Source organism: Protopterus annectens, chromosome 4.part0 (assembly GCF_019279795.1).
Source record: "Protopterus annectens isolate FY-2018-M chromosome 4.part0, PAN1.0, whole genome shotgun sequence".
Lineage (NCBI taxonomy): Eukaryota > Metazoa > Chordata > Ceratodontiformes > Protopteridae > Protopterus > Protopterus annectens.
This window is the reverse complement of record NC_056733.1, coordinates 1,863,587,720-1,863,613,516: the sequence shown is the minus strand read 5'-3', so window position 1 is coordinate 1,863,613,516 and position 25,797 is coordinate 1,863,587,720. Positions and strand designations below refer to the sequence as shown.

Sequence of the window (25,797 nt, the reverse complement as noted above, 5' to 3'; positions counted from 1 at the left end):
CGCTTATGGTGCTTCTCCCTCCGGTCCTTCTTTCTAGCTTCCCTCTCCTCCGAACCACTACAGGGAGGTTGAGTCCCAGGAGGAGGAGGGGGAGCCGGAGAGGAGACAACCATAGGAACGGTTACCCCCGAAGGAGCGGAGGCCAGAGCCGAGTCCGGTGGCAAAAGACCCGCCAAGACAAGCTTGGACCTCCGCTCCTTCAATGCCCTGGGGTTGAACCCTGCACAAATGGAACATCCAGAAGTGAGGTGTTCAACCCCAAGGCATCTAACACAGAGTGTGGCCATCAGCCGGGAAAGCTTATGGCCACACTCGGAGCACTTGGAGAACACAGCTTTGGGTTGTTCAGACATCCCAAAACCAAAAAAGTTACTTAAACTAAAATAAAGCAAAGTAACTAAACCACACACAGGCCCCAAACACACACTACGCTACTAGCAAGGGGAGGGATAAGAAAATTAAATTTTTAAACACTAAAAGTATAATTAAGTAATAGGGAAACCTAAACTTCCACACAACTTTCACACAAAAAAATCAAAATTTAGCACTTTAAATACTGAAAAAACTGCACTTAGCTGAAGAGCTTAGGAGCACAAATCTGGTCACCAGCGCGGCAAATGAGATCTGAGGTCATGAGGGGAGAGCAGGGTATTATGGGTGAGGGGAGGAGCTGAGAGCTTGGATCCATAGCTGGTAAACCATGCCGGTTCAGATCCGATATCGGATCCATAACCCACAGGTTGCAGACAAATGAATCTCCTACTTCAGATTTGTTGTTTCTGCAAAATGCCCAGTGAACCTTTTGGGCAGAGATCTTATGCAACTATTAGGCATAGCAGTAGTTCCAACCATGCAGGGTGTGGAAGCACAGCGACAAACTAATACTTTTGCAGTGCAAACGGAAGGGGAGACATTTTACTGGTACAGCCAGGACTTGGTTACGACTGGCCCTGGAGCAGTAACTGAAGAGTTATGAATGTAGCTATCAGTAAGTTCCCCTCCCTTTGTATTGACATACAACACCTGTTGCACTGTACTCTGTATTATTGTAATACACCAGGACCTGATAAAGAATATGAACAAGAACCGTTTAGAAATCATGCAAACAGATTAGTACTGTGTAATTTGTACTGGGACATGAAAGGGAACAGTGTAGTTAGCTGTTCATTACCCCTGGAGTTCTTTTCACTTTACAAATCGAATCTATTACCGCATGTTAGTTTAACTAAAGAGGAAGATTTAAAATGGATAAACCTAGGAGAAAAAAAAAACACAAAATGGGAAAAAAAAAAGACAGAATCAGAACTGTCAGAACAGGGAATACAAAAACGGAAACTGAACTGGATAACACAAACACATCCAGATGTACACTTGCAGTCCAGCAAAGACAGCTGAGAAGCCCTCTTATTGAAGAGGAAGTTAGACGTAGGACTTTTTGCACAGCAGAACCAGTTACTATCATGCTAAAGTCAGCATTTAGACCATCAAAGAGACAGTACCCCTTGAGAAAAGATGCAGAGGCAGGTATTAAACAAATCATAGCAGCTTTACTTAAGAAGGGAATACTGGTGGAATCTCCTGATTCGCCATGTAACACACCCTTATTCCCAGTTAAAAAGCAAACTGAGAATGGCGTATGGTCCACGATTTACAAGCTATAAAATGACACAGTAATACCAAGAGCACCTACGGTGCCAGATCCACATACCTTGTTGAATGATTTAAAACCTCAACAAAAGTATTTTTCTGTGGCAGATAACAGCAACGTGTTCTTTTCTATACCGATACACCCTGACAGCCAGTATTGGTTTGCATTTACATTTCTGGGGAAGTGGTATACATATACGCGACTACCACAGGGCTATAGTGAAAGCCCAACGATATTCTCACAAGAGATGGCAAGCAATTTAGCGGGATTTATCCCACAGAGAGGTAGTCAAATTTTACTTTATGTTGATGACATTCTGCTGGCCGCCCCTACCCAGCGAGATTGTCAGGAAGATACTATAGCATTATTAAAATTCCTAGCAGTTGAAGGACACCTTACCCGACACCTGCACCAATTAGAAAGACCCCAAAAGTATCTCACCAAGAGGATCAAGGGTCTCAAACAGATGCCATATGCTGCTCGGTTAAAAAAACTCCAGCTCTACTCAGTTGCATACCGCCTACTTCGAGGCGATCTATGCCTGACATACAAAGCTACGTCAAACCAGAATTAATGGACATGCTCCACCTCAGTAAATCTAAATCCCTTAGAGCCACACACTCGAGGGACTTGAACCTCAGCACAGAAATAAAAAGAACTTGCTGGAGGGACAGGTTCATAACCCAGAGACTCCCTTCGCTCTGGAATAGAATTCCAGTTCATGTGAGGCAGAGCACCTCACTGAATCTCTTCAAGAAGAATCTCGATAAGTGGATGGGGGAGCGTAAGTTTGTCCTAGGGATTACTCCCGTGTCACTATTAGATAGAGGCACAATAAACTAAACCTTAAAAAGGGCACAGTATACTCAAATCAAGGGGTGGCGTAAGCCATACAGAATCGGGCTAGGCTTATAATTGCCCTAGGGCAGATTGTTCATACTATGAACAAAGTAAGCAAAAATAAATTGCAGCTTTGGAGAAAACAAGTGAAATACCTTGGATATGTAATATCCAAAGATGGCAGAACATTAGATGAGGACAGAAAAGTAGCGATCTTACAAGCACCAAAACCCACAACCAAGAAGAAAATGATGTCCTTCCTGGGTACAACTAATTTTTGTCGAAGCTGGATCCCAAACTACGCTTTGGAATCTGCACCTTTAACTGACCTAATTTTTTAAGAAACCTATGGCAGCACAAGATTTAATACAGTGGACACCAAAAGCAGAATTAACCTTCTGTAAACAAACAATTGATAGCATCATCATTAGTTTTAGGATTACCACAAACGTTTTTTTCAAACTGTAGATTGCAAGCAAGGTTATAGGACATCAGTATTGACTCAACAGCATGGGGACAAAACGCCCCATTGCTTATTATTCATCACAACTGGACCCAGTGGCACGGTCTCTACCCCACTGTGTACTAGCAGTAGTTGCAGCTGCAATGGCAGTGCAGGCTTCGGCCTCAGTAGTGTTACTCCACCCTCTCACATTGAGAGTGCCTCATGCAGTCGCAATCATTTTACTGCAAGAAAAAGTAGCATATCTTTCTCCTGCTAGGCATCTTTCTTGTATGACTATATTGCTGAGCCAACCTCACATGACAATTGAACGATGTACTACTATCAGTCTACCTTGCTCCCAACTCCTGTGGATGGCACACCCCATAACCGCCTGCAGGTAATTGAGCAAAAGACACTGCCTAGAAAAGACCTCACGGATGTTCCCTTGGATGATGCAGAGGTGACATATTACGTGGATGGCTCATGCAAAAGGAGTCCTACAGGACAGAACCTAACAGGTTATGCAGTAGTTTCTGATACTGAGATTGTAGAAGCAAAACCTCTACCACATAGCTTATCTGCACAAGCAGCAGAGTTGATTGCCTTGACACGGGCATGTACCTTAGCAAAGGGTAAAATCGTAAACATTTTTACAGACAGCCAGTATGCTTTTTCTACTGTACATGTTTTTGCACAACAGTGGAAGAATCGAGGAATGGTGACATCTACTGGCAAACCGATTAACCATGCACAGTTTATTTTAGATTTGTTAGATTCTATTCAGTTGCCTCAGAAAGTAGCTATTTGTAAATGCATAGCTCATACAAAACAACAAGATAGGATTTCAAAAGGCAATGCGAGAGCTGATACAGCTGCAAAGCAAGCAGCCTCAGAAGCATTTCTTTTGAACGAGGAATTACAACCTTCTGAGATCTTAGACTTAGAAATGTTGAAAACAATGCAGACACTTACTACACAAGCTGAAAAACAAAAATGGAAAAAACGAAGTCTCAACAGGGGGGATGGTACAGTTGGTGAATCGGGTATTCGCTACGTATGGGTTTACAAACTACACTAAAACATTTTGCCTGTCATGTCACACTTGTAATAAACATCATGCACAGGGGGCATTAAAGCCCAAGCAAGGCCCGCACCACCGTATCCGTTTCATACTATCTGTATGGATTTCATAGAATTGAGCAAATGTGAAAATAAAAAGTACTGCCTTGTCATTGTGGATATGTTCTCCAAATGGGTGGAGGCCTTTCCGACTAGTAAACCAGATGCAGCCACTGATGCAAAGACCCTAGTTAAAGAAATTATTCCTAGATATGGCATACTGGAAAGGATCTACAGTGACAATGGTACACATTTCGTTAACCAAACTATACAACAGTTGAGCCGGTATTTTGGGATTTCTTTAAAACATCACTGTGCATATCACCCTCAATCTGCAGGGTTAGTAGAGAGGCACAATGGAGTTTTAAAGAATAAGCTTAAAAAACTCATGGTAGATACACAGAAGAACTGTGTGTACTGTTTGCCCCTGGCACTGTTGAGCATGAGAACTGTTACGAATACAAAAGGACTGACACCTTTCGAAAAGATTTTCGGAAGAGCTTATTATATACCCCAGTGGAAACCTCTCATGCCTGCAGACCAGGAAGCAGATTGGACACTTGCAGAGTATATGAGGAGTATGCTGAATAACAAACATCTTTTACAGTTTAATTCGGTTTCAGATAAAAACCAAACCATCCGAAGTAGCAGTAGCCCCACGCACTTGGGTCTGGGTGAAGACAATCAAAAAGAAGAAGAACTGGACGACACCAAAGTGGGAAGGTCCGTATCAAGTACTGCTGAGCACACCCACAGCAGTCAAAATTGCAGAACGTTCATCTTGGATTCATTTGACACGCTGTAAACTAGTCAAAAACTTTGAACTTGATAAAACTCTTGCTAACACACAGCAGCAGTAGAATGACAAGACCCACAGACAACAGAAATGCTGAACGACTTCAGCAGTGTTGCATAATCATCTTAATAACTGCATTAGTGACAATGTTCTTTTTGCTGTGGCCTTTCTTTTCTTCTGCCACACCAGCTAGACTGAACAAACGTGATTCAACACTCAGACTGGCATCCGAACTAACACTTACCAAGCAATCAAATATGTGTATGCTGAGACTTTTAATATTTCGAATTGTTGGATTTGCACAGCTATACCAACAGCATACGGGGGATTATTAATGGCTGCTGTCCCCCTAGGGGTCAAGGAGACCTGGGAAAACTTGATTTTTGAGACTACACCTGTAAAATGTAGAGACAAAATTGCATTATTCCTACCGGTTACACAAACAGGAATTGTATGCTTTTTTAAGAATGACACGATTCAAGTAGGTTGGAGTAAATGTAATGTAACGGTTTCTTATAAAGGTTATATTAAACCTAAAAATGCTAAAAATACAGAAACAATTTGTGATGCAAATTATGACTCGTACTTTGAGTCCTTGCATAAAACTGTCAGTGATATACAACATAATCTTGTTCTTTTAAAGCAACTGTCTATTATAGATAAGAAAATGTTTCATGCAGGGAAGGTGTATATCAATACTAAGGTAGAACACTTATTTCATATGTGGGGAAAAAGGCAAACAAATGGTTGCCTGAGAATTGGTCCGGCAGTTGTTTTTTTGGGTTACCTGGTCCCGGCCATATGGCACACTACAGCTTTGCCTCATGGGAGAATTCGAAATGTCAGAGATGTCACAAGGAAACCTGAAAATCCAATCAAGAAACCTGAGAATCCGATGGGACAGATCGTAGCAGGCTGGAGGAACCATAACTCCGTGAAAGACAAAAGTAAACTAGCACACATGGACTTGAGTGACACTATCATATCCTGGGCTGGCATAGCCCCTGCATATGGTGCAGTTAAATCAATTTGGGAACTGAGAAAGCTATCCAAACTTCGAGGTTATGAGCAATGCAACTTTTTCTGCTCTTGAATTAATGACTGATGAGCTGAATGCAATGAGAACTGTGGTGCTTCAAAACCGCATGGCTCTTTACTTCACCCTAGCGGCGAGAGGTGGTACGTGCGCTTTAATCAAAGACGAGTGTTGTTCGCACATTCCCGACAAACACGAAATCAACGATCATTTGGAAGTGATTCAGCAAGTGTCAGACATGACCAGGCCAGGCCCGAACCCACTGACGGACTTTTTCCAGAATTTGTTTGGGGGGTGGGGTTCCATCCTAATGAACATCCTCATTGCCATTTGTGTGGGATTACTTTTATTAGGAGCATGTATTTGCAGTGGAATTCCCTGCATGAAAAAATTAAATCAAAGATTTTATAGACATGTCACTTTGAGACTTTGTATCAAAGTACTGAAATTGAAGAACTGTTGAAAAAGGAAACACTTTCATAAGTTTAAACTGAATGACTCTCTTAGCTGCAAATCCTCAAAGGAAGAGGTTAGGAGAAGAAAACTGTTTGCTTTTGAAATAGAATAAAAAGTATTAATGGGGGGAAATGTTAGAAAAATATGTAATTAACATACGTGTGTAATGCTTATTTAAAATAAGGGAAGATTAACACGTTTTTATTCTATATGCAACATTAGTTCTATTTGAAACTGAAAACATGCTTTTCTGAAATTGTACTTTCATACACTGCAAGATGCACTCTGACCTAGTTTGCTAGCACAGCAAAATACAGGTTTATGCTTTGGAAATGTACTGGAAAGCAGGTGATTTTCTGCTAGGTCAGGAAATTAAATGGAGAATAATAATAATAATTTCTGTAGATCCATTCATTATGGACAATAAGCTCTGTTCGTGCTAATGAAAAAGTGCACAAGCTGCAAGAAAGTTAGATACTATAAACAATGAACTGCTTCAGAAATCTGTACTTGCATTGTGCTTGAATTAGCCATAGTACCTAGACTTGTAACATCACATAGCAAGAAAGTTATAATTGACCGGTGGTCGTAAAGGCCATCCTGTTTACTGAAAAATCTTTTTTAAACTTTGAAGAGTCAGCTAGAAATGTGAGAAACATCTGTAAAGTAACAGAATTGTGAATTGGTGGTCTGCTACGTCAGCCGTAGTGGGCAATGCCATGAAAGAAAGGTATAATAATTGTGACACTTCCTGATTTTAGTCAAACAAACTCTAACTGCATTTTTTGTCTCCTTGCGCAAGAATAAAGATACCTGAACTGAACCGTATGCTTTTGGTCTTTTGAAGTATTTTCTTTGACAGTTATGTACTCCCCATAATGTTTCATCTAAGTAGTTGTACTTCATGGTCTTCAACCTGTGGGTTACGGATCCTTATCAGATCCGAGCCAGCAACTTTTACTAGCAGAGCTCCAAACTCCTCCCCTTACCCCTAATACACCTCCACTGCCTTCCATCCCCAGATAGAGTTTGCTGAACTTTATACCGAGAACCCGACCTGAAAGATTTACTTCTGACCTATACTGCAGACTGTAGGCTGATCATGTGCCAAGGTCCGGGAGAAGGAGGGAGGGATGGATGAAGACAAACGAAGTACAACTACTCAGATGGAACATTATGGCGAGTACATACTTCATTTGGTCTTCAACCTGAAGGACAGAGCCCCCAGCTACTAAAACTCCTGGGAGGCCCTCATGGATGGATATTCCAGAGCACCGAGGAACCAAAGGATGCTCTCCTTCTAGAAGTCAAACCCAATTTGTAATGAGAAATAAACATACGAGATGATGACCAGATGATGACCAAGTAGCTGCAGAACAAATATCATCCAACGACACACCAGACCAAAAGGCGGCAGACATAATGGACCTAGTGGAATGAGCTTTCACCTGACCAGGAGGAGACATGCTTCTTGTCCTTATAAACCTGCAAGATGCATGAAGAAATCCATCTAGCTATAGTGACCTTGGAGATTTGTATCCTTCTATAAGTGGAAACCTGATTTACAGAAATTTTTTGTCCTGTGCAAACAGAATCGTAACTGTCTATGAACATCCAACATGTGGAGTTTGTATTCCATCTTGTTAGTAAAATTAGGAAAAAAACACAGGCAAAATTGATGGTCTGATAGATATTGACTGGTGATGCTACCTTAGAAAGAAAGGATGGACTGGTTCAAAGGGAAACCCTATCTGTGAAAAATTATGCAAGGAATTTTGATGGACAAGGCCTGTAATACTGAAACCCTTTCTGCAGAGGTAATAGCCACCAAAGCTGTTTTCCAAGATAAAAATTTCAGATTTGTAGTTGCAGCAGGCTCAAAAGGCAAAGAGACCAAAGCTTGAAGAACCATAGTAAGGTCCCATGGCAGACCCGGATCTTTGACGGGGAGGGGGGGGCATAACAAAAATGTGTCTTTGATAAAGGCTTTACACAGCCTGGAAGAGGCTAAAGAGGCAGAATTCTTGCCCACATGAAAATGAGAGATGGCAGCCAAATGAACTTTGACAGAAGAACTAGCTCAGTGTTCAGCAGCTAGAAAATCAAGAATGGCGGAAATAGGAGCTGTGAAAGGGTCTAAACTCCTTTGAGAGGCCCAAAAGGAAAAACGTTTCCCCACTTGCCCAAATAAACTTCCTGGTTTTAGGAGCAGTCTCCAAAACAAATCTAACTGAGGAGGAAAGTCTAGGAGTCCTAGCAATCATGGGAACTGGAGCAGCCAAGCTGTAAGCTTCAGGCTGTCCAGATTTGGATGAGGCACCCCCGAAGGGTGTGAAATTAAATCCGGAATGGGATCTAGGATCCTAGCTGGAGCCAGAAGATGAGACCAAAGGAAGGGAAACCATACCTGGCGAGGCCAAAAAGGGGCAATGCGGATCACATTGTTCCCAAAATCGACAAGGAGAGGTACTGGCGGGTAAGCATACAAAAGACTGGGAGGCCAAGTATAAACTAGGGCGTCTCTGGGGGACTCCCCCATCAGGGGGGTTTAGAGTGAAAAACTTGTTGCACTTCATGTTGGAAGGAGATGCGAAGAGATTGCAGCAAGGTTGACCCCACTTGCTGAAGATCTGTTCCGCTACCGACAGATTCAGAAACAACTCGTACGGCATCAGAATGGTCTGATAGCCATAGTAATCGTCCCCAGAGGAAGAACGGCGTGAAGGGCCTGCAACGCTAGAAGGACCGCCCTCATCTCTAGGACATTTACATGCAAGATGGTCTCTATATGGGGGACCACAGGCCTTGGACTGTCCTGCCCGAACAATGCCCCCACCCAAGTTGGGAGGCATCCGTGGTCACTGTGGTTTGGCCTATGGCTGGTACAAAGGGTCATCTCACCAAAATGACCTCAGAGCTCATCCACCATATGAGGGACGACCAACAGACTCGAATGAGTTGAATTGATGCGTCAATGGCAGTTCCAACAGGGACCATTGTACAGCTAGAGTCCACTGTAGAATTCTCATGTGCAACCGAGCACAGGGAAGAAGAGTTATGGTCGCCACCATCGATCCAACTGCATAGTCGGTGTTGAGTGCCCTAGGAAGATGAGAACAGTAGATCAGGGAGACATGCATGCTCAATTTTTGAACTCTCTCCGAGGTCAGGAATTATTTTGCACTGAAGAGTATCTATCCTGGCACCAATGTAGTCCATCACCTGTACAGGATCTAGGGGAGATTTGGATGTGTTGATTGTGATCCCCAAACACAGGGCAAGAGTCAGGAAATAATCCCTGGTTTGAGAAAGTAGACGCCTGGGGGGAGCAGTGAGGAGCCAATTGTCCAGGTATGGATAGACCTGAATCCCCTGAAGCCTCAGGTGAGCCGCTACCACTGCCATCACTTTGGTGAACACCTTGGGGGCTGTGGTGAGACCAAAGGGTAGGGCTCGAAATTGGTAATGATCAACTCCTAGGTCTAACGAGCACATTCAGTCGCTCTCTTGCAGCTACGGCATGATGGACTGTGATGCGACCATCCGGAACTTCTCTTTGGCAACTGACAGGTTAATAGAGAGGTCCAGAATGGGTCTTAAGTCCCCAGTTTTCTTTGGCACCACATCTTTTGCCCTCTCAGATTCCTGGAAAAGGACCTTTGAGGGTTAGAGAAGCAGATCCCAACAGCAGACAGCGTCTTCCCGTCCTTCTCACTCTGGACTAATGTCTCCTTGACAGTCTTACCGAAGAGTGTAGAGCCGTCATAAGGGGTATTGACAAACGACACCTTGAAGGGTTTGGAAAAATTGACATAATCTGAGCCAGGCGTTACGCCTCATGGACAGGCCGGAATCAGCCATCCTAGCCGCTCCTTTAGTAGCATGGAAGAGGGTCACATGGACGTCTTTGATACTGCTTTTAAAGTGGCCATCCTCACGGAGAACGAAGCCTTGTCCTCCTGTGACATGGACTTGGGGGGAGACTCCTCCAGCTCCTATACCAGGTTGTGTTGGAGTCTGGTGACATGGGCTAAGTAGTTCAGCACCCTAATCGAAAAGGTAGCTGAAGCGTACACCCGCTTCCCTAGGCAGTCCATCATCAGTGACTCTCTGTCAGGAGGGTGGAACGAGGAACTCTGAGCAAGTTCCTTCTTGGGGGCTGCTGCTACCACTGTGGCGTCTACAGGGGAGCCCTTATTCCAAGCTGGACCATCTATGGGGGGGGGGGTGCTTATGATCTTGTCAGTCCTTTTTGGGATAGGCTCCATGGTGTCCGGTTCCTTCCATGCCCACGAGGTGACCAGATCCACCAAAGGATCCGAAGGAGGGGACACGCAGGAAGTAGATGGGCCCACGCCGAAAGCCTTCAGGAACACAGATTCATCAGAAGAAGGTTTGGGGGCAGACCTGGTGATGCAGGATCTCCAGGATGTCTCCAAAGGAGACATCCTCGGGAGGTGACCTAGGAGAATCCCCTCCATCATCTAAGTCCGTGTTCTCTGTGAGGGACTCGGGGGGGGGGGGGCTCAAGTCCAAGTGCCTCCTCTTGCATGTATGCTTGCGAAGTCTCTCTCCGGTAGGGCGCTCGCAAACCACTTGTTCCTTGGGGGGGGCAGTCTGGGGCTCTTCGAGCACGAGCTGTCCCTCTGGTAAAACGATGGGGAATAGTAGACAGCCGAGGGGGGCTGGGAGGAGTTCAAGGGGGTAGTCAGAGGTCTCAATCCGGCAGAGAAAACCCTTTTTACCACGAATGCCGAAGGAAAGTGAACCTCCTTAGACACCAATAAGGAGGGCGGTCTCCCCGGGTCCAACGAGAGAATCAATGCCAGGCCCAAGGTAGACAGAGCTCTGAGGGAAGGAACCTGACCAGACAAAGTCAGAGCCGATGAAAAAGGTTCCACTACCTCTGATCCAACACCCAAGTTCCAGCTCCGAGAACGGCGCAGATCCAAGCTGGTCAGATCCAAAATGCTCCAGGCAGCTGTCGGCACAGAGGAAGCAGGTACCGTCGGCACCAACCCCCTGACCAAAGCCAACCTCAGATCAGAATACCAAGAACCTGAAGGTCAGATCGGAGAAAGAAATATGGGTTAAAAGAAGGAAGTGAGCCCCCCTCCAGACCCCCATCTGGATCTGTGCACGGATAAAAAAAAAAAAATCACCTAATCATCTTATCTAGATCCATGTCCGACAAAGAGCGGGCAGACCATGACGAGGCCACGGACTCTGACCTGGCAGATCGGGGCACCGAGACCCGAGAAGCTGGATGTGTCTCCTGACTCCGGGGAGAACCTCTGAGATCGGAGCCGAGGGGAATCATGGATCCGTGGTGTCTTACTCGGAGAAGCGAGGTCTGGGGACCTCTTTCTCTTTTCCCCCAGTCTTAGACTCTCTCTCTCCCTCTTTTCTGCTCCGCTACCACAGGCTTTGGTACAGGAGGTTGAGTCGCAGCCTGGGAGGGAGGAGAAGCCAGAGGAAGAGAGGAGGGAGAGGCAGCCACAGCAGCCGCTGTGACCGAAGCCGGAGACGAGTCTGAAGGAGGAAGAAAGCCTTTGAGGGCCAACTTGGCCTTCCTATCCTTAAGGGCGTGGGGGTTGAAGCCCACACAATCCACACTCAGGTGGGCCACGCCCAAGCACAAAACACACAGAGTGTGGCCATCCGCTGGAGATAACTTATGGCTACACTGTGCAGTGCTTGAAAACAAGCTTTTCAGCCATACTATATTTAGAAAGCTAACCTTAATAAAAACCAGATTCTTTCTAAATAACACACACACATCCACTCACCACACTTATCTACAGAAAACACTGAGGGGGGTGGGGGAAGCTACTACCTACACCACAGAACAAACTAACCTAAAACCACTAACACTCGACACACCAACAGAGGGGAGGAGAAAGGGGACCTATACTAAACAGAGAAATTTAGAAAAATTATTTACTCATGAAAGGTTTTAAACCCACTGACTAGTTGAAGCTCAGAAGACACTATGCTGAAATAATTTGCTGCAAACGAGATCTGGGGATGGAAGGCAGTTGAGGTGTATTATGGGTAAGGGGAGGAGTTTGGAGCTCTGAGCTGATGCTAGTAAAAGTTGCCGGCTCGGATCTGATACGGATCCGTAACCCACAGGTTGAAGACCAAATGGAAGTAAACTACTTCAGATTTAGTTTCTCTTTTTCACCATAGGGCATAGTTGGGATTTAACACGTATATGTCTACTTGGTACCTGTGCATCTAGACTGGAAAGGAAAGTTGTGTTGAAGTACTTTATTGTGTCTTGTAGGGGTAGGAGCTTTAATAGGTGTCCTAAAATGTTAAAGTATCACTAAGTTTGCAGGGGCTCAATTGCTTTTTATTTCTTATTTGTAGCAGAATGGGTTGCTTAGCTTGCATGTTTTCTTTCTGACGAGATAAGTGGGAAGATTATCACTGACGTTGTCTAGTAGACAACAGTACAGTAGGGTGTGGGGAACTGCAATCTGACCAGTCTATATTAAGATCACCCATTATAGAAGTGTTTCCTGACTTAAGTTATTGCAACACCAGTGTAGTATGTTTTCCAGCACTGGAATATTATGTCCTGGTGGAATGTAAATACCTACTGTATGTGTGTATACTGGGGTTGATTTTTAGTTTGGCATACAATATTTCTGCATTTTTAAAGTTCTAAGGTTTTGTCAGATAATGTTTCTATGGAAAGTTTTTTATATACATGAGTAGAGCTACACCACAGTCTCTTATTTATTCTGTCAGAGCTTATGTTATAGCCTGTGGGTAGTTTCTCTTTACTATAGGTGTTGGGATTTAACCAGGTCTCTTAAGTTGAGCAATGTCTGGAGAGTAGAGAGCCAAGTTAGCATGGAGCTCATGGATTCTGTTTATACTTCTGATGTTCATATTCAGTATTACAATATGTGCTTTGTCTCTACTGGGAATGATTGATGAAGGATTAGTGTTTATTTGCAGACCTGGGTGAAGTGCTGAAGCTGGGTGATTGTTGGCTGGGACAGGGTTTGGATGCATGTCCTCACACAGGGTTAGTCTAGATGCAATTTGGACAATGTGTTTCAGGTATCTGCTAAAGCTTTTATCATATTGTAATGAGATAGTGGGTAAGTTTGAGTAGACCAGTTGTGGCAATTTAGCTTGGGTAAAGGTTGTATCATTAAAGATGGAGCTACCGATATAGATGTTAACTGGCTTGAAGGTAATTGGATTGATATTAGAGGTGGAGTGGAATGGAGGGAGTTTGTGAAAGCTTGAGTGATAGGAGATGATGATAGTTGAAATTAGTAGGCTTAGTGAGGCCAACAGAAAGAGTATCTGGTACAAGGATTTATTGTGTAGCTGGTAGGGCACGAGTCAGATTGACTTAGAAGGATGTTTGGGAGTAACCATGTAAGGTATGAGGCGAGATAAAATTATCAACAGTGAATAGAGTAGTACAGAGGGGATAGTAAGATTACTTTGTTACAGAGAAAAGTTGTACAGAGAGGAGGAAAAGTATTAGGGGTGTAAGAATTATCAAACTGATAATGGGAGAATATGCGAGGTAGAGGTATGGGAGGGGTTATAAGGAGGTATGGGAGATTTGATTGGAGGAGGCTTGGGCCTATGGGTATAAACCTGGGGAGAGCAAGGGTGTGTGGGAAAGGGGGTAGGGGAGCGGAATGGAGCCAGAGCAGGTTGGAACCCAATTATCAAACAATCTGAGAGACTGATCTCAGGTAAGGAAAATAAGGTACGAGTGTAAAGTACAGTTACTGAGTTAAAAATAAGCAAAAAAGTTTGTAGAAGTAGCTGAGGGAGGGGGAAAAATACAACTAGCTTGGGGTAATACCTTTGGTGTTATTAGTGCTGAGAGGGAGAGCCTAAATCCGATCCGAACGTTGGTAGTGCCAAGCAGCTGTCATCCTGAGTGTAGCAAGAGATACGTTACTTTTACCAATTGCTAGCTCATTTTAAAAGAACAGCATTATATTATCCAATTAGCAGAGCAACAGTTTTACAAGCTAAGTAATCCATAAAGTTATGGGGTTTTGACATACATGTCATTATCTGCCACCTCTATTCAGGTTCCGATCCTTTTTTTTAAGTTGTAGATTGCGCTGTTTAGAACCCTGCAGATACGGGGCTGTTCAATATAATGTCTGGGACTGTGTAGTAAGAGAAAAATGAAGAAACAGGGTAAATACAGGAAAGGTAAAGGATGCAGTCTAGCCAAAGAGTGATATTACCGAACACTATGATCAAGTAGTTTAAAAGGTCATTTTGATGAACGGATACAACTGCTAACTTAAGCATGGCATTTAACAAATCTAGCAATTCTCTATGCAGTTCAACAAAATACAGGTTGGTCAATGCTGGCTACCTTCCCATATATCACTGCTCAATTCCTAGTACAGTACAGATGCTATGCAATTAGTACTATCATTAGGCATTGAACAACTACACTAAAAACTATTGCCACTATAGTACATTAAAAGCAGTACATAAAGTAATGCTATGAATCAATATGAGTTCATCACAACTGAGCAGTAACAGCGTACATTTAGTAATACTAGAAATCAATGCAAGTTTATCGCAACTGAGCAGTATTGTAAATGTAACCATTTACTGAGAACCAAACACGTGGTTCATACACCAGGACCCTAGAACTGTGCGTATTCACTACAATCTCAAACTATACTTATACGAGTGCTGTAACGTGCAAAGATATAACTCCGTTTACTTGACTCATAACAGCGAAATATATCAATTGTAATCAGTTGCAGTGAAGCTAAACACATGGTATTTACACTTTTAGACCACAGAAGCGTATAAGCACTACAAACAGATATGATACACTAGGGTCAGTCTATAATTACATGGAAATTGTGACTGATAAAAAATAGGCAGAAAAAAAGAGAGAAAAGATCATTAAAAATAATGCAAGATAACAGCACAGATTCCTTTCTATGAGGTCGCTCACACTCCAGGGCGCACAGCTGTTACGGCAATTCAAAAAATGGCGCCAGGAGTTTATTAAAGCTCTGGCAGGCCTCTACTGGATAGGCGGAGGGGTAGGGAGAAGGAATAGCCAATTATAAAGGGAGAAATGGAGCCAGAACCCAGTTCTCAAGAAACAAATCAGAGATTTGATCTCAGAGTGTAAAGTACAGTTACCGAGTTAAAAATAAGCAAAGTGAATTTGTAGAGGTAGCTAGGGGAGAGGAAAAATACAAGTAGCTTGGGGTAATACCTTTGGTGTTATTAGTGCTAAGAGGGAGAGCCTAAATCCGACCCGAATGTCGGTAGTGCCAAACAGCTGTCGCCCTGACTGTAGAAAGAGGTAACAGTTACTTTTCCCAATTGCTAGCTCGTTTTAAAAGCACAGTATTATGTTATTATCAAATTAGCAGAGCAACAGTTCTTATTACAAGCCAAGTGATGCACAAAGTTACGGGGTTTTAACACAAGTCTTTATCTGCTGCCTCTATTCAGGTTCCAATTTTTTTTTTTATGTTGTAGATAGCACTGTTAAGAACCCTGCAGGTACAGGGGCTGCTCAATATGTCGGAGGGTGAAAGGTCTTTCCCTGAAGATCAAACTAAAAACCATCACTCAAAACAGATAGCAGTGGGGTTTGTTAGAAATGATGACATTACTCTGATCATTTTCAGGTGCTGATTTTGACATTTTTTTTCTAATTTGCAAACTAAGCAGTAACAACAAAAATGCTGCTAATATCCACAGATGTCCAAAGGGGGAATATTGCATATGAAATTTAATGTCTTATAGATTCAATTACCTATTGCACCCACAAAAATCTTTCTAAAGGTGTCCAGCACTGTACTACTGGGATATAAAGGCCAGATCGTAGCCCAGACAACCACAGAGTGATTAGCTGTTCAGCAAACAGAAGAGACAGGCAAGGGAGAATGGGAACTTGCAGCTTAGGCCTGCTCAACCACCCTGAAGGAAGGGAGATGGTAGCCCATTCAGCTGACTGCTTCTGTGTAAGCAGAGGCTAGCATGTTTACAATGGCCATAAGACTAAGGTGATGCAAGTTTGGCGACTGCAAGCAGGCAATGGCAGCTCTTAAAGTATGCATGTGGTGTGTGCAAGCACGAGCATGTAAATCCCAATGGGGATCATAAGGTACTCCCACAATGACACTGGTGGCCACATCACTCACAAACAGGGCTTCGGGAATACAAAGAGAAAATCCCACTAGCTGCACGCATGATGTCTCTTCCATCAACTCGCAATCAAGGGGAGAAGGAGCGAGAATAAAGGAAGGTTCAAATTCATCATGCAGTGTGGAGTATAAAAGAAATCCGTGTAAAAAAGTATCAGTCAACAACAATGAACAGACATTTCAGAGTTAACCGTATTTAGCTCAACTCTGTACAAGATAGAATTTTCTGATGCAATGTGTACTTATAAAAAAATTTAAGAAATGTCTGCCACAGGGACATTTGGTCAATTCTGCCAACAGCCATGTTGTCAAATGGATGACCGAAATTGTAGTATCATCACTTTTTTAGTATGGGCTTTGCCCCTTCACATCTCCAACTTAAATATACCACCTCCATGACCATAACACTTCTGAAAAGAGGAACAATTTTAACAAATGAACCATTTTGATGCAATGTCTCCCAATAACAGTGTGTACCTGGGCATGTTGTTGGTGAAAAGCATTTGTAAACACACACATGCAGTATGTGGGTCCAGCTATTCATCCCATTTTAAACAGGTATACAGCAGAGATGGTCCACACTCAATGCATGCAGTACATACAGTATAAAGTTAATAAGCACTTCTTACATACACCAAAACTTTTCATCCTGTTACAAACAGATCAAAAGTATAAATCCACCTCTGTAGTCTTTCCACAGAAGAGTTCTTTCAATACTTAAAAGAAAAATAGAATGATGCATCCTTTGAAATAATCCTTCTATAATAAGTACACTACAGAGATGGTTTCCAAATGTACGAGATACAAATTTAAAACACACTGTTCTGTGTCACATCTGACTAGGACAACCCTCATTTACAGACAAACATGCAAAGCATCGAGTCATACAAAAGTTCTGCTACAAGCAAGGTTTGCACTATGACAAATGCAGTAGTAAAGAATGTGAACTTTCATCAGAAAGTCAAAAAAAGGGCGGGGGAAAAAAAAAAAAAGATTTGGAGTACAGCTGACATATACAAGCAGTAATACTTAAAACATGACTTTCGAAGCTGGGTTAAAAACATGTCAAGAAAAAATATCTTTTAGTATCCAAGAACCAGAATCGCTATTTTCCAGCATTAAGTTTTGGTACTCTTGTATATCAAGATGGTCAGTGCCTGCAGAGGATGCCCAAGTATTAACCTTTAGGAGCACAAGTACTCAAGATCAACCTCATTTAGTTCATCTCAATTGCATTGAAAGCACAAGTTATTTTTATCTTTCCAGTGCAGACTGGAGAAGTTGTTGACCGCAACTGAGCTCAAAATATAAGTATCTTGATTTTTTTTTTTTTTACAGATTACTGTTTTTAAAATTTAATATATATAAAGCACTTTGTCTATTCAGTATCTTCACAAATCCTTATCTGTTTAAAAACTTTCATTTGTCTCTCTAGTGCTTGCTGTCTGTAGGCTATTTATACTTGGTGGCTTTGCAGTTGCCCGCCCCTACTGTGACACACCTCCCAGTCTAGTGTCATTAGCTCATTCTGCCCAATACAGAGAGAACATTTGATAAGGCCTTCTGTTCCTCCTTTTTCCCTTTCAAAAAGTAAAACAAAACTTTTTTTTTTCTCTTTCGCCTGAACCTTCTTGTGTTCTGACTGTCCTTCTCAAACATTTTGGAAATAGACAGTATATTTCAGAGCATTTGTTATAACTGTATTTGCTATAACTGATATAAGTATTTTTTTCTGGCTTTTTGATTATTTACTGCTTAGCGACTGCATTTTCGCCTGTTTATACAGCTCTGCATTCTAACTGTTTTTGTGTTGATTAACTGTTCTGCACTTTTAAAAAGTTATTTGTTGCTTAATTTTACCTGTAGGCTAACACACTCAAGTGCGCTAGCCGTTTAAAAGCATTTATAGCATTTACTGTCTGTTTTTCCTCTGTTTTCTGCAAAAAAATATCTTCTGAACTAAAATAGTCCAGTCTTCAGAGTTTGCTGATCTCTGGGCTTTGGCTTGGTTCCTGTGCTATTCCGTATCCTTATTTGGATAAAGGGAAGCTTCTTTGTTGAGCAGCCTATTTGTCCCTAGACAAGTGGTTTCCAGCCAGAAACTTGTAGTCTATTGGCCATTTTGGGTCAATTCCTAGCTCTTTTCAACCCCCTGCTATAAAGCCCGCTTTAGCATGATTTAGCGCTGAGTTGCCCATAGAGCACCAACGGGCAGCGCTGGTTAAACAAGGTTAAACTATTTCTGGCTCCGTAAAGTCTGCTCTTCAATTTTTCCCTTAGAACTTCTCTACTTGCAATCTAAACAGTCTATTCTCTATCTCAAAAGCTCAGCACTTGCTCGTAAAGCATTTTTATATAGGTAAAGTACTTATATACTAAACAAAGTACTACATTAGCCTAGAATCCCCTTGAGTACCCATTTCCCTATAGGTCCCTTCTGACTCAGTTACACAGCAAACTTTTTCACTTTTTCTAGCATGTTGAAGGGTAAGTTGCTAACGTCCTCTCCTGTTCAGCTGGTGAATCTGGGCATCTTGAGGCAATGTTACAATTGCCTCATGTACACAGACAACCCACTCCTTCTCCCACAAAACACAAATACATGTGAGAGATGCAACTATATAGCCAAACTGGAGGCTGAGCTCTCTCAGCTCAGGACTGGCAAGACCAGACAGGAGGAGAAGGAAACCACGCACACCACAAACCCAGTTTCACATAGAACTAATCACAACTGCAAAACAAACACAAACACACAGAGACATACTCGGAGGCACTGATCAAAAATCTACCAAAACTACAGAGGCCTCCAAAGCAGACACCCAAGCAACTGCCACCTCAAGACATAAGACATGCAACACATAGTTCTCAAAGTCAGTGTGCTAAACAGTCACAGCCCTTCAGGTCAAACACAATGCCAGACACACTTGTTATAGGGGACTCCATAGTCAGACACACTGACGTCCCACTCACCCACTCACCAGACTGAACAAGGAAAAGATCACAGTAAGCTGCCTGTCGGGCGCTAGAATCCGCCACATAACACAAGCACTCAGGTCACTCCACAGCAAGTACAAGTATGACTCAGTCATTGTCCATGCCGGTGTGAACGACCTGAGATGTACCTCCCTGGACTACATGAAAAGAGACAGAGGAGCTCTCAGATTATGTAGCCCAGGCCGGTATGACCCTGACCCTGAGCAGTACCCTACCAATAATGATGCCACAATACAGAGACAAAATGATCAGCTTTAATAATTGGCTTAATTACTGGTGTCATTCTAAGGGGATCCAATGTCTGTCTGCCTGGGATGACATGCTTGACAAGCCACGCTGCTTCGCAAGGGACGGCTTGCACCTGTCACCCCTGGGCTTCCGGATATTGGCAAAGGCTCTTGCCACCCCCATAGTGCCTTTTTTAGGCAAGGCTCAAAATGATAAACCTACCACCCTAGAAAACAAAAATGGAAAAAAACTAAGGGTAATACTGCTCAATGCCAGAAGTCTAAACCTCAAGATGCACGCCCTCGAAGCCCTCCTCAGTATGGAGAACATAGATGTCTATGCTGTGACTGAAACCTGGTTCAAAGCTCCTGAGAGCACCCCAGCACTATCAGGTTATACCTCATATCATGCGTTCCGGCCCCAAAATCCGGACCGAACCACAAAAGGAGGGGGAGTATCCATATTCATAAAGGATACCCACACCTCCAGGTTAGTGGCAACGCACGAAGCATCGGAGACCATCCAGGTGCAATTAACCATAGGTAAAACTGCCCTACAGTTTGTAGCATGCTACAGACCACCCTCTCAAACTCAGGAAACCCACACAGCCTTCCTGAAGACACTGGAGAGTATGAATGTCTCTCCAAACACCATCATATTGGGTGACTTCAACTACCCAAACATAGACTGGGAACATTACTCAAGCCCCAACACCCTAGCCCAAGGTTCCTGGAGTTCATAAACTCAAATGCTATGGAACAACTAGTCACCATTCCCACAAGAGGAGAAAATATACTAGACCTGATCATCACAAACATGGGGACAAAATGCTCCACACCGGAAGTATATCCCTCATTGGTGAGATCAGACCATAAATTAATCTCACTGGAGCTCCACATCCCGCTCCCAACCCCAGCAAAAAAGACCACAGTGAAGAACTTCTCAAAAGCAAACTTCACACTTCTTAAGACTGGAGTGGTATCCTTCAAGGCCCCCGAGCCAGTGGAAACCACAACCCACGCTGCTGAAACCCTTACAAATGCCTTCTACGAGCACCTCCAGGAATGTATGGATCAAGCAATCCCTAATAAAATCTACGAGCACCTCCAGGAATGTATGGATCAAGCAATCCCTAATAAAATCAAGACCCTTTCCACCAAAGGCAGGTGCCCGGTCTGGTGGACCCCAGCCATAAACAAACTCTACAACAAGAGGAGAAAGCTACTACATGACAGAGTAAAATCCCTAAAAGGGAAGGCATCTCTGATCAATACTAGTAAAAAACTACGATCACTCATAAAATCATCCAAGGCCAACTTTGAGAGAAAAATCGCTAAAGACACAAAAGACAATCATAAGGCCTTCTTTAGCTATGTTAGAAACCTGGGTGGAAACTCCCAGATATGCTCAGAATTAGTCCAAAATGATACAAAAATCACTGAACCCACAGACATTGCCAACATACTGGCAGACAGGTTCAGTGCAAATTTCTCCCACCAAAAGGAGAAATATCTATCCCACCAGAGTCTAGCCTCCCAAACATCTCAGATGCCCAGGTGAGAGCTGCTCTCTCTAAAGCAAAAAACACAGCAACAATGGGACTGGACGGTGTCCCCGGCTGTGTGCTACACGAACTCAATGAGGAACTAAACCCACACATAAGGCTGCTGTTTAATCTTAGCCTTACTACAGGATACGTGCTCCAAAGAATGGCGTACGGCAACTGTAGTCCCACTCCACAAAGGCGGTGCTTCTACGGACCCTGGAAATTACCGCCCCATAAGCTTGACGAGCCTTGTCTGCAAGGCTATGGAGAGGATCATAATGGAACTCATAAATAAAGACATTGGGGACCTACAGACACTGGATCCTACCCAATTTGGCTTTGTCAAGGGCAGATCCTGCCTCTTGAACTTGGTCGACTTTTTTGAAACAGTCACTAAGGCCATTGATGAGGGTAAGGCAGTTCACACAGCCTACCTTGACCTAGCAAAAGCGTTCGACACAATACCCCACTCGGGCATCATAGAAAAGCTCACCAGCTTAGATGTAAACCCATATGTCACAAGATGGGTTGCAAACTGGCTCAAGGACAGAACCCACAGGGTTAGAGTTGCTGGTGCCATGTCAGACTCTAAGCCGGTCACTAGCGGTGTCCCACAGGGTTCAGTCCTGGGCCCCCTCTTGTTCGGCATTTATTTTTCTGAGTGCAGGCAAACATAGGGGGATTGTGGCTGACAAAATTTGCAGATGACTGCAAACTGGGCACCATAATTGACACTCCATCAGACACAGACATCCTCCAGAGAGATCTCATAGAAATGGATAACTGGTGCCAGAGCCATGGCCTTAAGCTAAATGCCAAAAAATGTATAGTCATACCCTTTGGAAAAAACAAGGTAACCCCTAATTACCACATAGGTGGTAATCCATTAAACACGGAAGAAGTTATCAGGGACCTGGGGACCCAAGTTGACAGTAACCTCTCTTTTGACACTCACATTGCCAAAGTGGTTAGGAAGACCTTCTACATTGCCCACCTGATCATGAAGGGATTCACATCCAGATCAGGAGAGGTCATTGTACCCCTGTACTCTTCACTTATCAGACCAATAATTGAGTACAACGCCCCATTCGGAATGTACCTTACCCGACACCTGCAGCAGTTGGAAAGACCCCAAAAGTTCCTCACCAAAAGGATAAAGGGGCTCAAACATATGTCATCCGCTGTCCGACTGAAGAAACTCTAGCTCTATTCATTCAGTCGCATACCGTCTGCTCAGAGGTGATCTGTGCCTGACATACAAGGCCATGTCCAACCCGGAATTAATGGACATGCTCCACCTCAAAAAATCCAAATCCACCAGAGCCACGAGAGCAAGAGACTTAAACCTCAACACGGATATAAATAGGACGTGCTGGAGGGACAGATTCATCACCCAGAGACTCTCTACACTATGGAACAGAATCCCAGTCCATGTGAGGCAGAGCCCCTCACTGACTCTGTTCAAGAGAAATCTTGACGAGTGGATGGGAGATCGTAGGTTTACCCCAGGAATCATCTCTGTGTCACTGCTGGACAGAGGCACAGCAAACTAATGGATATAGTATTCTCATCCTAAGGGGTGGTGAAAGCCACACACACTCTGGCTAGGCATATAAATGCCCTAGGGCAGATAGCCTAGTATGAACCTATGAACCTATGAACCATGTACAAAATATAAAGCTTCCCAAACACCTATCCTGTTACATGATCCTTATCAATATATCTGGCAATCCAAAACAAAAAGGGTGCAAAATCAGACCTCGAGCATCACAGTCCAGTGCTGTATCATTCGTTATTTAATTACTATCAAAGCCAAAAAATATTACATAGCCTACAAAGATCTGCAGTATGACACTCCAGTACCAGATCAATAAATAGTTCAGTGCAGTTGCTATACACAAGCAAAAAAAAAAAAATTACAGTGCTATTAAGTATTTTGTAATTCTCTTACTCTCAATACATATGAGCACTACATACAGGGACATTTGCCTAAGGTGCTTATTACCAGTATTCTGCATCACCTACTATACTGCACAGGTATAACATTCAACTGTCTAAGTGTACAATGTGGAACTAACTAAATTGGCATTGGAACTGTATTCATGCTATATCCTTTGTTGTAGCCAATCTAGGCTAGTGGTCTCATTTCAGAGGAGACCCGAGGTGGTACACGTACTACCAAGAGAAACCTGGAGAAGATTAAGGGGAATTTCTCCCATTTTTTTTTTTTTTTACACAGGTGTCATGGGATCTTTTACATTCACCTGAACTACCAGCAACTCAAGCAAATGGGATCTTGGTTTAACATCTCATCCAAAAGAAGAGGATACAGTCAAGAGTGCAGCACCCCCTTACGCTGACTGCACTGTAGTGTCAGTAGTGCATCTTCCTGGTGTCAGAATACAACCCACAACCTTCTACATCAAAGGCACCTAATTCTACCTGTTGTATCACTAACTTTTCATCAAAAACATTTGCCAGATTTAACTGCATGGAGAAACAAAAAAATGAATAGTATTTCCTAAAACGCAATACTACATTTCTTGTTAAAAAGGACTTCATTTTAAACTTTTCTGGCTGGGAAAGATGCGAATTCTTTAATGTAGCCACAGAAAGAATCCATTCTCAGACAAATGCATGAGAAACAGTAAGCACAGTGTCTTAATATTAAATCAAGAAAATTCAGATTAATATAGCCAGTAAGCTTTTACGGTCTTAACTGGATCTCATTCCATACTTGGTTGCTGAACAAGAATGCTAACGAAGTAACGCTTAAGAGGCTTGGCGTGCATTGCATGCAACGTGACAACACTCCTAAACCACTGATGAATAGCAGCCTTTAATCCCCCAATGAACTGCCAAGGTACCTTAACAACCCAGCATTCAAAGCAGGCGGCGGATTATTCTCACAAAGTAATATCCTTCCTTAAGCAGCAAACCTGCGCACTTGACAAATCAGGGTAAACACTCAGATATGTTTTTGCCCTTTATATGACCTGTCAAAACTCGCACATCGTAACACTGCGAACCAAATTCTGAGCCATATGCAAAACTACACCAGTTTGCTAAAAAAAGTACTTTCTGATCATGCACCTGTACGTGCAAGTTTTGGAAGAGACATTTCCACCGAATAAGGAAACATTCCTCATCCCAAACACCATACACGCTTAATTTCACTAGACATGGTCCAGTGTGCAACCAGCCAAAGTGTAGCATTCAAACAACAATACCGCAATGATCTCACAAGTGAAAGTCTTAATACAGTTCATCCCAGAAAATGCTTCAATAAATACACAGACAGCGCATGTCCTATTACTTTGACTACAAATGACAGATCCAAAAAAAAAAAAAAATCTAAAATAAAGTCAGTCCAAGTTTTAATTCAGAATAAAAGCACAGGTCACTCTCTGCAGTTAAAGGATACAGCCATTTATAGGGGGTAAAGGGGAGCAGCCAAACAACTACAAATTAATCTCCTTAACAGCCAGCACTGGGCAGTCGCTGGACAGACCAACAGCCAATGAAGTCTTTCAACACCACAAACAGGCCATTATAAATGTATATAACATTGCCGTAAGCTTCGATAATAAAGTCAGTACTGAACCCAACTGTCTACACCAACCATTGTCATAGAACCCATCTTCCTCCAGCCGTCATGAATGCTAAACACCTCAGAAAATACGTTATACTTTAAAAACACATAACTCCTACCTTCTTTATACACACTAAAACTAAGAACATTCACAAGTTAGCGACTAGTTCGTAATACTCGCTGTTTTCAATAAAACACGAAAAAATAAATAAATAAATTACTCTACAAACAATAAGCCGGCGTCTTGACACGCACGTAATTCAAAAAACATGAAACTTGTTAATTGGCTCATTGGATGGGATTGTATGTGTTACATGCCCGGGTAGTCTCACAACTCTATGTCAATCAAGTCACTTACCCAATGGGTGTGTACTTGCTGCAGTAGAAGGACGTGCAGAGGCCAGTGGTTGGAGTTAAATGGTCGGACGAGAATCCGCCTTCTGTAAACGTTTAGAATTCTAAATTAACATTTACAGCTACAGACTCGTATTTTTCAACTACTACAGCAAAAAATCTGGATAAAACCTTAAATGGGGGGTTGTTTTAGAACATTACTCCACCAGATGCGCAGTAACTAGGGTTGCCACCTTTTCAAATGCCCAAAGTGGGACATTTTTGGTACAAACATCAGATTCTGCAGGCTAAAACATACCCACGGCCAGTACAAGGGACATAAGTTCACTTTTTTGCCTAAATAAAAGCTTATTATTGTACCATTTTAGTTGCTTATTCTGTTTCATATAACATTTGGGTGTTTCAGATGCAGAATAACTGTTTTATGCAACTATTACATAAAATATAGGAAATAATTTTGTCCTAAAATCTCAAGACATTTGCCATTTTTTTCAAATTTTTTTGCAGGACACTACTGCCCAAAGTGGGACTGTCCCTCTCAAAGAGGGACAGGTGG

The 25,797-nt window shown here is 42.9% G+C and overlaps 1 protein-coding gene across 2 annotated transcripts in view; it reads right to left on the bottom strand.

Annotated features, from left to right (window-relative positions):
- Window positions 1–25,177, bottom strand: part of SPDL1 (spindle apparatus coiled-coil protein 1) — a 1,384,944-nt gene extending 1,359,767 nt beyond the window's left edge. The window contains exon 1 of one of the 2 annotated variants that reach the window (XM_044069534.1): window positions 25,007–25,177. The gene's annotated coding sequence lies outside the window, so the exon portion shown is untranslated. The remainder of the gene's footprint in view (window positions 1–25,006) is intronic. The other variant, XM_044069533.1, reaches the window with a different exon arrangement.
- Between the last annotated feature and the right edge of the window lie 620 nt (window positions 25,178–25,797).